At 46.2% G+C, this 11,084-nt stretch overlaps 1 long non-coding RNA gene across 1 annotated transcript; it reads right to left on the bottom strand.

Moving 5' to 3' along the window:
- Window positions 1-1,318: 1,318 nt before the first annotated feature.
- Window positions 1,319-10,479, bottom strand: LOC114812817. The gene is made up of 3 exons (XR_003760439.2): window positions 10,302-10,479; window positions 2,822-2,978; window positions 1,319-1,472 (listed from the first exon to the last, which is right to left on the bottom strand). It is a non-coding gene; the product is annotated as an uncharacterized LOC114812817 (long non-coding RNA).
- Between the last annotated feature and the right edge of the window lie 605 nt (window positions 10,480-11,084).

The raw sequence follows: 11,084 nt of genomic DNA, 5'->3' as shown, positions 1-11,084 counted from the left end.
ATTTAGGAATAGGGAAGAATGAGTGACAGGTCACTTTATTAAAGTAACACTAACAAGATTCCTTGAACTCTTTTCCCCTGTAACTTCAGTGGACAATGTCAGTTCAAACACTTGTATTTATTGAGGACTAACTGTGTTCAGGCACCGTACTAACACACCAGCATAACAAACCCCTTTCCTCCTTTTACCTTCACCCTCTTTATCCCTCCCCCTAATTGGCATAAATCAGCCCCATCTGCTGGGTGGTAAGGAAAAATGGCAGCCAACAGCTGGAACACGCTCTGAATGACCAGCTGGGAGTATTCCGTGCCACAAATATAGCTCATTCCTCTCCTTCTAGACTCCACGGTCTTGAGGTCCTCAATGTGGTAATGATAATAACAATTGTGATATCTGTTAAGTGCTTACTACTTGCCAAGCACTGTACTGAGTGCTGGGGTGATACAAGGAAAATGGGTTGGACGGAGTCTCTGGCCTACATGGGGCTCACAGTCCAAGTCCCCATTTTACAGATGAGGGAACTGAGGCACAGAGAATTGAAGTGACTTGCCGAAGGTCACACAGCAGACAAGTGGCATGATCTTCTCACTTCCAGTCTTATGCTCTAGCCACTACACCATGCTGCTTCTCAACTTCGGACTCCCAGGTCTGTGCTCTATCCCCTTGCAATGGTGCTCTCTGTGGGGAGGGAGAAGAGAGTGAGGGTAGACCGTTTTAGTCACCAAAACCCAGGGGAATATTACAGATCAGTCATCCTTTCCATCCAGGGTATTTTCAGATGAAAGGAGGAGGAGCTTGTTTTAAATGGGATTGTTTTCCCCCCTTCTTCAAAAACTTCTCCCTCATTCACTGCTTTCACCATGCTGGACAATCAATCAGTGGTATTTATTGAGTGCTTACTATGTGGAAAACACCATAGGAAGTATCTAAAAACTTCTCACTGCTCTTTCTCCAACTCTTTCCTCTTTTCCTTTAGAATATGAAATATGGACTCACCAGGCTAAACATGATTTCGAAAGGTCAGCTGGTCCATTCTTCTGTCTCTAGGCAGGATAGCACTCAGATCATCTCAGAAATGCAGAGAAACAGAATGGCCCAATGGATAAGGACCTGGGTTTTAATCCTGCCTCCGACACTTGTCTGCTGTGGGACCTTGGGCAAGTCACTTCACTTCTCTGGACCTGAGTTACCTCATCGGTAAAATGGTGATTTAGACCGGGAGCCCCATGTGGGACGGGGGCTGTGTCCAAATTGATTAATTTGTATCTACCTCAGCACTTAGTGCATAGTAAGTGCTTAATAAATACCATTTAAAATATGAATTCCTTAAAAATCTTAAAAATTGTCGATGTAGGAGACTCAACCCTTTCTCCTCTTGGTAATGTGCTCCAGAGGCTCGCGACTTCCACAACCTTGTCCACGGCTCCGTCCCTTGAGCGCTCTGTAGTGTAGTTCATGGTACTGGGGAGGGCCTGGGGGAGGGAGGTGAGTGTGAAAAAACTGGATAAAATCTTGTCCTGTAAAAAGGTCAAATCCTTCTCCCCATGCCATGTTACACACTCCCTCTTGTGGCAGAAACTTCTCTGAGACTTTCTCATCATTATGAATTGAATTTGGGGAGCCCAGCGGGAGTAATGCCTTAAGGGCAGTGGAGGGTTGTTCATATACTGGTCCATTTTAAAGCCTGCTTCATGAGAGGATAACTTTTCCAAGCTTGTCTCATGCTGTCGAGTCGTCTCCACCACATAGCAACTCCATGGTTACATCTCTCTCAGAACTCCCCACCTCCAGCTGCAATCGTTCCGGTAGTGGATCCAGAGAGTTTTCTTGGTAAAAATGTGGAAGTGGGTTTACCAGTGTCTCCTTCCGGGCAATCAACTTGAGTCTCCGCCCTCGACTCTCTCCCTTGCCGCTGCCGCTCGGGACAGGTGAGTCTTGATGGCCTCCCACTCACTAGCCACTGCCCAAGCTAGAAACGGAACGTGTGGTCCTCTGCTTGACTCTCCCTCCTTCAGCCGAGACTGATAGAGGACTGGAAACTTTCCAGGTGCGATACTGAGAGGGTACCTTTCCAGGCTACGAGGCTCTGAGCTACTGAAAGTATTTAGACAGAGTGGTACCCCGAGTCTGGAACCAGACCCGTTTCTACTCCTGGTTCCATCGTTGACCACCTTGTGCCTCATTTTCCCCATATGTCCACTTGGAAAATTGTTCAGAGGTCTTGTGAGGGTAAATTAAATAATACCCGTAAGTTTACATAGCTCTGTTTGAGTGGAGACCGGACTACCCAGTTTACCCAGCCCCTGTGATCGAAATATCAATAATATGGATTCTCGTGTATTTCGACAGACAATTGCTTTCCCCTTCTTCAAAGCCTTATTGAAGGCACATCTCTTCCAGGAAGGCTTCCCTGACTAAGCCCTCCTCTTCTCTTCTCCCACTCGCTTCTGCATCGCCCTGACTTGCTCCCTTCATTCATCACCCCCCTCCCAGCTCCGTGGCATTTCTGCGTATGAGTGACAGGTCACTTTATTAATGTACGTTTATTAACGTCTGTCTCCCCCTCTAGACCACGAGCTCATTGTGGACAGGGAATGTGTCTGTTAATTGTTATATTGTACTCTCCCAAGTGCTTAGTACAGTGCTTTGCACACAGTAAGCGCTCAATAAATATGATTGAATGACTGAATGAGTGCTTTCCCAAGTGCTTAGTACAATATTCTGCATGCAGTAAGAGTCACAGAATGACACTGATCGACTGAGTGCTTACTCTGAGAAGAGCACTGATTGAGCACTTGGGAGAGTATAGTAGATCACTGACCTCTAGATGCTTACAATCCAGCAGTGGTTTCAATCTTGCAAAGCTGTGAGTCAGGTCAGTTCCTTCATGTTTCTAGCCAGGTCCCAGTGGGTTACGGATCAAGAATGCACAACAGTTTCTCCCTAAATTGTCGACATCACATCTTAATCCTTTTCCACTGAAAAAAAAAGAAAAGAAACATCATGGAGTTTTGGTTTATATCTTCCAGAAAAAAATTAAACTTGTACTGGCAATATTCTGTGGGAATCTAAATTACTATCACAAATGTGGGTTGAAGTATAAGACCTTCTTCATTCAATCCATCACTTTAAGGCATTCTAGACTGTAAACTCGCTGTGGGCAGTGCATACGTCTGTTATATTGTAATAATTAGGATGGTATCTGTTAAATACTATGGGCCAAGCACTGTTCTAAGTGTTGGGATAGAGACAAGTTAATCAGGTTTTCCCTCGTATCTAAATCCCCATTTTCCAGATGAGGTAACTGAGGTACGGAGAAGTTAAGTGACTGGCCCAAAGTCACACAGCTGAGAAGTGGCTGAGCTGGGATTAGAACCCATGACCTCTGACTCCCAAGCTCAGGCTCTTTCCACTAAGCCACACCGCTTCTCCCAAGAGCTTAGTATAGTGCTCTGCACACCGTAAGCACTCAATAAGTACTATTGATTGATTGAATGATTTGATGAGTGTTTGTGTGCAGAGCACTGTACTAAGAACTTGGGTGAGTACCACACAGTGCAGTTGGTAGACATGATCCCTGCCCTCAGTGCTTAGAAGAGTGCTTTGCACCTAGAAAGCATTTAACAAATACTATAATTGCTACTATCATCATGATGATTAAGGAGTTTGCAATCTTAGTGGATATGGATCAGATACCAATGGATAGTCTATTAGGTAACAGCTAGGTCTGGGGACAAAGTACCCTTGAAGGTCTCTACTTCAGATGCATCATTACTGGGACCAGGTTCAAGGGCTATAGTCAATCAATGGATTGATCGATCATATTTATTGAGCACTTACTGTGTGCACAGTACTAAGAGCTTGGGAGAGTGCAGTATAACAAATTTGGTAGATACGTTCCCTGCTCAAGAGGAGCTTACCGCTTAGAGGGGGAGACACACTTTAACATAAATTACGGATACGTACATTGATGCCGTGCGGCTGGGAGTGAGGTGAATAAAGGGTACACATCCAAGTTCAGGGGTGGCACAGAAGGGAGAGGGAGTAGGGGAAATGGTGGCTTAGTCCAGGAAGGCTTCTTGGAGGAGAAGAGATTTTAATGAGGCTTCGAAGGTGGGAGAAGTGACCGTCTGTGGGATGTGAAGAAGGAGGGCGTCCAAGGCCAGAGGCAGGATGTGGACGAGGGGTCGGCGGTGAGTTAGAGGTAGAGAGAGTAGGTTTGTGTGGGAGGAGCAAAGTTAAAGTGCCCGGTTGTAGTAGGAAACCAGCGAGGTAAAATCGGAGGGGCAATTGAGTGCTTTACAAGCAATGGTAAGGAGTTTCTGTTAGAAGCGAAGGTGGTGTTTGAGGAGTGAGGAGATGTGGATTGACTTTTTTTAGAAAAATGATCTGGGCAGCAGAATGAAGTAAGGTCTGGAGTGTAAACCTATAAACCATAAACCTATAAACCATAGGGTAACTGAAAACCTAAGGAGTCTCCCTTCCTCCTTTCTCCTTCCCACTCTGAGATAGAAACAATTGGACTAAATTTCCCAAGATTATGTCCTCCAATTGCTTATTAAACTGGGAAAACCCCAAGAGAACAAGAGTGGAAAAAGCCAGACAATCGTTCTGGCTGTATTCTTCAGAACCCAAAAAGTATTGCTTGGGAAGGAATAGTCTATTTCCTTCATCCTCTTCCAGAATATTCCCCGAGGACACTTGGAATTTAATAAATGGGAGGGAGCAGTGGTGGGGGAGAAATCCCATCATCTGCAGAAGAGTGGATCAACTTCCTCATCTGAGTCCCATCATTAAAAAATCCTCTTCCCGAAAGAGTAATAATGGGACAATTTTTATTGCACGATTCATTTAATGTACTCAGAACAGCTGCTGAGAACGGCATCGCAACAGCCCCAGAGGGTGGTGGGAAAAGGATGATCATGTTCACAATGGGGTAACTGAGGCTCAGAGAAGGAGGATGTGCACAGCTAGTTTCAGTGCCAGGAGTGGGATTTCAGTGCCAGGAGTGGGACTGGAATCCTGGTCCTCAACTTGGTCCTGTATCCCCTAAACAATGCCACCTTTGATAAACCTTAAAAATAATCATAATAATAATTGTGGCATTTTGTTAAGCACTTACTTTGTGCCCGGGCACTGTATTAAGCGTTGGGGTGGATACAATCTAATCAGGTTGGACACAATTCCTCTCCCACGTGGGGCTAACAGTCTTTATCCCCATTTAGCTTCCACTGTATCAATCAATCAGTGGTATTTATTGAGCACTTACTTTGTGCAGGCACTGTACTAAGCATCTGGGAGAGTACAATATAGAAACATTCCCTGCCCACGAGGAGCTTACAGTCTAGCTAACCTGTATCTTCCCAAGCCCTTGGTATAGTGTTCTGCATACAGAAGGCCCTCAATAAAGAAGCTGCATGGCTTAGCGGAAAGAGCACAGGCTTGGGCGTTCTAATCCTGGCTCCGCAAGTGGGAAAGTCACTTCATTTCTCTGTGCCTCAGTTCCCTCATCTGTAAAATGGGTATTAAGACTGTGAGCACCACGTGGGACAACCTGATTACCTTGCATCTACTCCAATGCTTAGAAGAGTGCTTGGCATATAGTAAGCGCTTAGCAAATACCATTATTATTATTATTATTAATACTAATAAATGCTACTCCTGCCATTGCTGACATGCCACCTGTAAATAAGGAATCGGACAATTTTAATGCTTAGTTTCTTATGCGCTAAGTTGATTTAAAGGTAAAAGGAGGTCTGTAGGTAGGCTGTTGCATGGAGAAGCGAGGTTCGGTGTGGAAGGTGAGAGCAGGGGCAGTGGACAGACAGGTGGGCATGCTGAAGGAGGACCAGAAAGAGGACAATCGTCCTAGCAGTGCCATCTCAGCATCTGATTAGCTACAAGGAACTACTCGATCCCAAATCACTGGTATTGTTAGCATCCCCATCTGGGCCTCCCTGGTGCATATTTCCCCTCCTCAGCCCAGCCTCGGGTGATAATAGTGGTATTTAATAAGCACTTACTGTGCTGAACGTTATGCTAGTCACTGGGGTAGATAAAATACAATCAGATGGATCAGTCCCTGGCCTACATGATGCTCACAAGTTAAGGTGGGTGGAAAACAGTGGCGGCCGGGACACGACCTTCATTCAATTCATTTATTCAATTGTATTTAGTGAGCACTGTGTGCAGAGCACTGTACTAAGCGCTTGGGAGAGTGTATTATAGCAACTAATTGACACATTCTTGCCCACCTCAAGCTCACAGTCTAGAGGACCTCTCACAATTACAGGGTCGGTTGAAACCCCCTGGGAACTGCCCTAAATGAATATCCATTCTCTGGATTTGACTAGAGAAGCGTCTTGGCTAGTGGGTAGAGCACGGGCCTGAAAGTCAGAAGGATCTGAGTAGTAGTTCCGGCTCCTTCACGTGTCCGCTGTGTGACCTTGGCCAAGTCACTTCACTCCTCTTTGGCTCGATTACCTCATCTGTAAATTGGGGATTAAGATTGTGAGCCCCACGTAGGACAATTTGCTTGTATCCATCCCAGCACTTAGAACAATGCCTGCCACAAAGTAAGTGCTTACCAAATACCACAGTTATTATTATTATTACTATTAGTGTGGAGGACTCCTCCCTTCCTTATCTTCTCATTTTCACCATAGAGTCACTCATCGCACAGAGTAGCAAGCAGGCCCCTGCTTTTCTCTTTGATATGTCTTCTGCCAAGGTACAGAACTCCAGTCGGAAAAGTCCAGACGTGGCCTGAAAGTCTGGATGATTGAGTCTCCTGATTGAATTTCTGGATTTATCCATACAGAAATACCAAAGCAGAGTTGGCAAAATGGAGTTGTTGGTTGTGGGATGTTCTTTATATTGTTGGTGTCAGTTTGAGGGAAAAAATTGTAGCCAGTAATAATAGCAATAATAATAATAATGGTACTCGTTAAGCACTTACTATGTGCCAAACAGTGTTCTAAGCACTGGGGTAGATACAGGTGAGTCAGGTTGGATGCAGTCCCTGTCCCACAGAAGGCTCACATTTTTAATCCCCATTTTCCAGATGAGGTAACTGAGGCCCAGAGAAGTGAAGTGATTTGCCCAAAGTCACATAGCAAACATGTAGCAGAGCCAGAATTAGAACCACAACCTTCTGACTCCAAGGCCGGTATTCTCTTCACTAAGCCACGCTGCTTCTCCAGTATAAAGGCATCTCCAGTTTGTGCAGATCTTCACTTCCGACTTCAATATTCCCAGAGTTTAACTTCCATCTTACCTCCCTTACTCCTCTTTTGGCCTGGAAACGATATTGCATCCTGAGTCCCCGACACTGTAATGGGTTTTTAGTTGGTTTTTTATTATGGCTATTTCCTCTTGTCTAGCCTGTATGGCTGGAGGAATATCTCAGGGAAAAGAAGAGCATATTTCCTTTGACTGCAATCTCTAGAGATGAAGAAATCTGCCTAAGGAATCAAAATTGGGTTCTCAGGATTGAATCAGAGTCTTCCCCTCGTGTTGAAGTTATCACATCTAGATTCCAAAGACAAGTTAAGTAGATTTCTACTGTTAATATTGTGTTATGTATTAAATGTTTACTGTGCTCTAAGTGCGGAAGTTGATGTGAACAATCGTTGACTCGGTCCCTGCCCTACATGGAGCCCAGAGATGTTAAGTGACTGGCCTAAGGTCACACAGCGGGTCAACGGCAGAACTGGGATGAGAACACAGGTCTCCTGACTGCCAGGCCCAGGCTCTTTCCACCAGGACCTCACCATAGTGGGAGAAGCGTGGAGAGAGTTACATGAGGAAGGCATTGCCCTCCTACCCGACATGGTGGCCTCCGGATGCTATAGCCAGAAGGGCTATGATTCGGCGGGGTGAAAACTTTGAAATTAAATGTTGGGCAAAGGGCGGTGGGATATGTGAAAGAGTTGAGAAATGCAGGGCTGGCGTAGGGTCCGGGCGTTTTGGCACATCTCTGATGACACAAGGAGGTGGAAGTTTCCTGCCACTCCTGGAAACATCTCCTTAATGAGGGGACATCAGTCAATCACATGTATTGAACGCTGACTGTGTGCAGAGCATTGTACTCACCGTTTGGGAGGGTACAATGCAACAGAGTCCCTGTCCACAAAGAGCTTAGAGTCTAGAGGTGGAACGACACAAATTCCCCCAGCCCTGGAGTCAGGCCTGCGAATCAGAGATGATCGCCTTGACTTGGGTCCTTCTTGAGGAGAAGCTTGTCAGTCACCCAGCGGCGACGTTCTCACACTGATAAACTCTCATCGTCAAACCCCAGAGAACAGCTTTTACATCTTCCCGGAGAAATGGATAGGCCACTCTACTTGGTGTCTCAGAGCCCTGGCAATGCTGAGGGGAAAAGGAAGCAGCATGGCTCAGTAGATAGAGCACAGGCCTGGGAGTCAGAAGGACCTGGCTTCTAATCCCGGCTCTGCCACTTGTCAGCTGTGTGACCTTGAGCAAGTCACTTCACTTCTCTGGGCCTCAGTTACCTCATCTATAAAATGGGCATTGAGACTGTGAGCCCCCATGGGTGAGCCCCAGTTTGCTTGTACCCACTCCAGTGCTTAGAACAGTGCCTGGCACATAGTAAGCGCTTAACAAATACCATTATCGTTACCATGATTATTTTTATTAGTGAGGGAAGAGGATGTAGAGTAGCTCAGTTGAAAGCATCTTCTTTTATCAAATATGCAGGAGCGGAAATCAGTCAGCCGGTCGAGCCGTGGTATTTGTTGAGCGCTTACTGTGTGCAGAGCACTGTATTAGAGCTCATTGTGGGCAGGGAATGTGTCTGCTCTTGTACTGTACTCTCCCAAGTGCTTAGTGCAGTGATCTGCACACTTTAAGTGCCCAATAAATACAACTGAATGATGAGTAAATGAATGAAGCTTGGTACATTAGAGTTGACAAGCAACCAGTGAAGACACTTATCCAGTCCTATGGGTTTCCAAAGTGGGGTGCAGAACGTAGAGGTGTGTTGGGTAACTTGCATGCACCCCTGGGAAAGATTCATCCAGGTAATCAGAATTTTCCCCAGAATCGAAATGATCTCCTACCTGGATCGGGCTTTCTCTAGATTCTCAAACCCGCTGGTTTGCTTTGGGGCCACCTTCAGTTCAGATGACTGCATCATGCCGCGTAGCTTAGCCAAAAGAGCACGGGCTTGGGAGTCAGAGGTTGTGGGTTCTAATCCCGGCTCCGCCACTGTCAGCCTTGGACCAGTCACTTCACTTTCCTGAGTCTCAGTACCTCATCTGTAAAATGGGGATTAAGACTGTGAGCCCAATGGGGGGCAACCTGATTACCTTGTATCTACCCCAGAGCTTAGAACAGTGCTTAGCAAATAGTAAGTGCTTCACAAATACCATTATTATTATTGTTGTTAATAGGAATAGATCATGGGCTGGAGGAGCCTGGAAGAAGCAAGATGAATTTCTGCTATCAGAGCACTTTAGATGGGTTGAGATGGAGTGGATTGGTGAAGGATTCTGAGTTCCGCCCCTGAATGATGAGGAAATAGAGGATGATAAGATCCTTTTTCAGGCCAGTGAAGAAAACTTACAATAAATGGTTTTATTTCTCCTCTAGACCCTAATCTCCAAATGTACCCCAAGGTCAAATCAAGAACTCCTCGAGGGCAAGGCTCGTGTCTACCAGCTCTCTCATGCTGTACTTTCCTAAGCATTTAGCACAGCATTCTGCATGCAGTAAACACTCAATAAATTCCAGGGACTGGTTGAATCCCCTCCACCTTTCACCTGAGCCTCCCAAAGCACGGTACAGACTCTCACTTGCAGTAGCTTAGCATTGCAGTTCAAGGTCGTAGAACGACTGTAAGCTCGTTGTGAGCAGAGAATAGTGCTGTTTATTGTTATATAGTAATCTCTCAAGCTCTTAGCACAGTGGTCTGCGCACAATAAGTGCTCAGTAAATGCAATTGAATGATGAATGAATGTGTATGGGGGAGGGGGGAAGCGGGGAGGGGGGCGATCTGGACAGGGGCATTTGACTGGATTACAGTTACGTCTGGCGGCCCCTATTTGATCTAACTCCACCTACTTAAAAAGGTTGAATAATAATAACGCTATTTGAATTACGACCCGCTAATGAGCCGTGTCCCCTATGATTGACATCTGCCGGTCATAGGATCCAATCTGACGAGGCCAATGTTCACGCCATGCTAACCCGGTACAGGGTCCCCTCCCACCGACTCACTTCCCCCGCCAGCACCCTCGAGGTGCCACCCCCCCACCCCAGTAGAAGGCTAACCCACTTACCCCAGGTGACCCGGAGAGCCAGCGGCAGAGTCTCCGGCAGGACCCAGGAGTCTGATTTCCGAGCCCAGGTCTGCCAGCTGAAGACTACGGAGAGCTACATGTGACAGGGCACGAGGAGGCTGAAGGCTTCTCAGAACTGTCACTGTGTAAAGAAAAGACCTCAACAAGTTCAGGATGCAAAGCTCATCAGGAAGAGAATAATAATAGAGTAAAAGCCTATTTATTTCACGGGCTAAATCCAGCAAAATAGGAATCTCAGCGGTAATCTTCGACTCTCCCAGCTGACTAAGTACTGAGATATTCACCAGCAGGCAACTGCAGGCTGATGTCTTCGTGATCACGTTTTGGGAGCATCACCGGCGTTATATAAGAATGGGGGCAGGAGATTGTAAAATGCTTGAGGACAGGGATGGTGTTCAGGAATTCCCTTGTACTCTGCGAACCGCTTAGTATAGTAAGAGAAGCAGCGAGGCCTAGTGGTAAGAGCCCGGGCTTGGGAGTCAGAGGTCATGGTTTCTAATCCCGACTCTGCCACTTGTCAGCTGTGTGACTTTGGGCAAGTTACTTCACTTCTCTGTGCCTCAGTTACCTCATGTGTAAAATGGGGATGAAGACCGGGAGCCCCACATGGGACAACCTGATCACCTTTGTATCCACCCCAGCGCATAGAACAGTGCTCGACACATAAAAAGCGCTTAACAAATACCGTCATTATTATTACTTTGCGCAGACTAAGTGCTTTCCTCTTCTCCCTCCTTTCCTCTTCTCCACTCCCTTCTGCTT

The sequence above is a fragment of the Ornithorhynchus anatinus genome, chromosome 6 (assembly GCF_004115215.2).
Source record: "Ornithorhynchus anatinus isolate Pmale09 chromosome 6, mOrnAna1.pri.v4, whole genome shotgun sequence".
Taxonomy (NCBI): domain Eukaryota; kingdom Metazoa; phylum Chordata; class Mammalia; order Monotremata; family Ornithorhynchidae; genus Ornithorhynchus; species Ornithorhynchus anatinus.
This window is presented reverse-complemented; position numbering and strand designations above follow the sequence as displayed.